Source organism: Lycium ferocissimum, chromosome 6 (assembly GCF_029784015.1).
Source record: "Lycium ferocissimum isolate CSIRO_LF1 chromosome 6, AGI_CSIRO_Lferr_CH_V1, whole genome shotgun sequence".
Classification (NCBI taxonomy): domain Eukaryota; kingdom Viridiplantae; phylum Streptophyta; class Magnoliopsida; order Solanales; family Solanaceae; genus Lycium; species Lycium ferocissimum.
This window is the reverse complement of record NC_081347.1, coordinates 50,663,396-50,666,780: the sequence shown is the minus strand read 5'-3', so window position 1 is coordinate 50,666,780 and position 3,385 is coordinate 50,663,396. Positions and strand designations below refer to the sequence as shown.

Here is a 3,385-nt window from a genome sequence, read left to right as displayed (position 1 = left end):
AAATTTGTTTTCCTAGAGAAAATGTTTTTCAAAACATTGTGACCAACCAAAAACGTAAAAATTGGAAAAAGTTTTCCCTGATACCAAACACGCTATATGTGTAGCTTTTTTTTCTTTTTCTTTTCCTTTTTTACTATCAATGTAAGAATTTGTTCGCACACCCAACAATCTTTCCCTCAAACTAAGTTCCACGTGACTCATCACCTAATGGACTTATCTGGAGATTAACTGTGTGCCACCTAAATGAACCAAGTATTCTTAACAACCAAAGTCCAGCTGATTCTTCTTTATGTATGCGTCTACACTAGGAGCCGATACGTATTAAACACGAGATTGAAATCGTTCCATACGCAATTTGAATTTCTTAAGTTGTATTTTTTTTATAGACATAAAAACCCCACAAGTTGTGAAAATTATCAAAACTTTTCCAATTCTTATACAATCTTACCAAATGAGCAAGTCATAGTTCATAATAAAATTAATACGCTACTAGAAGGCCTTTCTAAAAAAACAATATCAATTGATCAAACTTTAGTTCAATAAAAAGGAAAATTTAACACGAATAGTAATGTATCTACTCTTTGATATAATCCTCCCACATGGTATGAACATACATAACGGATGGTAGAAGTTAATGAGGTTGGTAAATGGTTGGTGGGAGTAATCGTTAAAAATATCTACTAACTTATGGGTCTTTTTTTACAAAATATAAACTTATGGGTCAAGTTTTATATTTTAAAATTTTTGAAATCATGATTTGAAATCCCAAATCATGCCTTTTTGGATGATTTGGGATTTCATCTCATGAGATGAAATCGCATGTCCAGACGCTGATTTCATCTCATCACTTGAAATCATGACATGAAATCGCATGTCCAAACGCCTACTAAGCCACAGATAAATGTATTAAATCGGCCCGTAGACGAGAAAAGACACTAAGTCAAGCCCTATGTCATCTCAACACTCGTCTCGCTGACTATGAGCTCTCATACCATTTGTAAGACTAAAATAGCTAAAGATATTCTTAACATGATGTAATGTTATCCCTTTTGCGCCAAGTTTGCACGATTCCCTTCCCCCCCACCAAAAAAAAAAAAACAAAAAAACTCATACAATTAAGAGTATCACAACACTTTATATGTACCCTTTTTTTTGCAGCTATCAATGTGAGACTTTATTCACACTCTCAACTGAAAAGATAAATTTTTTTACTCGCATTCAGTATTTGTATTAAATCATAAGTAAGAACGCATATTAATTAATTGTGGTTTAAGGATACGTGTGTATGTGAAGATATGTGTTGTTTATTCACTGAGTCAGTGTAAATATCGTGTACAGCTAAACTTATAAAAAAATAGTTAGTTGATACCAAGAAAGAATATTATTCTTATATGCTATTTTAGGATCCAAATTTCAAAACTTTATCAAAACGGATAATAACACTTTTGGTCCTTAGTTATTGAAAAATTCCATTTTTTTTGTCTTTATGATATCTGACTAAACACATTTAAATTTCAATTACTAAAAATGAGCACGTTTGATCCTTTGCTTGTAAATATTTATAAATTTATTAACTGTTCCACCACTTAATTATGCATATGTTATATTAAGTTTAAACTATGAACCATGTTTGACGTAATGTAAGTAATTCTAAATAGTTCAAATATAACATAGTTTCCAGGGGTGGGCATAAACACCGAAAACTGAAAAATCGGACCGAACCGAATTAATTCGATTTTTCGGTTTCGGTTTTTCGGTTCGGTTTTCGGTTTCTTTTAATAAGAATTTCGGTGTTCGGTTCGTTGTTCTCACGTTTGCCGTTAAACCGAAGTTTTTTTTTTTTTTTTTACTACATGAATACAATTTATTTTTGGGAAAAAAAAACATAAGTAGACAATAATATTATAATATTTACATACTCTTAGCAACTAAATGTTATTAAACATTACATGACAAGTTAAATGTTTTATAGTAAATTAAATTGTTATATATAAGGAAACCCTTCAGACGTGAATAACTCCAATACCTATTTGTTGTTCATAGTATAACTGCTTTTATACAATTTCATACTTCCTCCTTATTCTGCAAGATTTTTTTCTAGCTTTTTTTCTTACCTTCTCTACTTCCTCCTTATTCTCAACTTCTTTCATTATTCCATAAAAAATAAAATCTCAGTTTTCATTTAACACTACAAGATATTGAATACAAGTATACTAATAATTTGAGTGGTGATTTTTATTATATATAGTATAATAAAAATGTTATACATAGAATAATATTCATATAATTTATTTCACCTATTATAATAAATTAGATATAACTCACATAATTTGATTATACACTATATAAAATTTTATATACCTCGTATGATTTTATTATACGTTGTATAATACATTATATTTTGTATATAGAAGATATTATCTTGTATGTGTGGATGATCACTATGGTTGGATTCTAAAGTCATCAAACCTTCAAACATTTAGTCTAGTGTAAACCTCCGTAACTCGAAGCAATCAAGAAGAAAAAATGGAAATAAATGGAGAGATTTGTAATTGCTAAAAAAAACGAATTAAAAAACCGAACCGAACCGAACTAATTCGGTGCGGTGTTCGGTGTCCACTTTCAAAAAATCGAAACCGAAAAATCGAACCGAACTTTGAAAAAACCGAACCGAAAAACCCAACGCCCACCCTTAATAGTTTCTTCATAAAGGGACCAAATCACACATTCTTTAAAATTCAAAGTGGGTTACCCTATACTCAAATTGTAACTCTTTGCACATCAATGAACAATGGAAATTCACTTCGAATAAAAAAAGAAAGTTAAAATGTGTGTTTTTTGTCTCTTTGGGACATCCGATAAAATTGGAGCGATACAGAGAAAATTAGCATATTCCCTAGTATAAATTTTAATTAATTAAAAATTAAATATATTAAGTCATATACAGAAAGAATCAATAATAAAATTTATCATTAATTGAGGAATCAAAAGTGCAGTTGTCCCTTATAAATTTTTTAAATGGAAGATCTTATACCGCACTTCTCTTTTACCTTTTGAAAGTTGCAGTAACTCAAAAAGCTAAACAAGACTTAGAGCCCGTTTGGATTGGCTTATAAGTTGGCTTATGTTCGTTTTTAGCTTTTTTTTGTTTTAATTTGGCCAAATTTAAAGTCATTTTGTGCTTAAAATAAGTTCAAAAAAATAATTGGACCCATTTAACTTAGTTTATCTAAAAAATTATAATTTGAAAATGTTTTATAAGTCAAAAAAAATAAGTTAGACTACCCCAACTTATTTTTTCAACATTTATGTTCCTCGCATGAAATGTCAAATTCTATAAGCCAATCCAAACGGGCTCTTATTCATAAGTATTTATTCCATTTAA

The 3,385-nt window shown here is 29.5% G+C and overlaps 1 pseudogene; it reads left to right on the top strand.

Moving 5' to 3' along the window:
* Positions 1 to 2,840: 2,840 nt before the first annotated feature.
* LOC132061683 (U6 spliceosomal RNA) lies at positions 2,841 to 2,935 on the top strand (annotated as a pseudogene).
* The last annotated feature ends 450 nt before the right edge of the window (positions 2,936 to 3,385 follow it).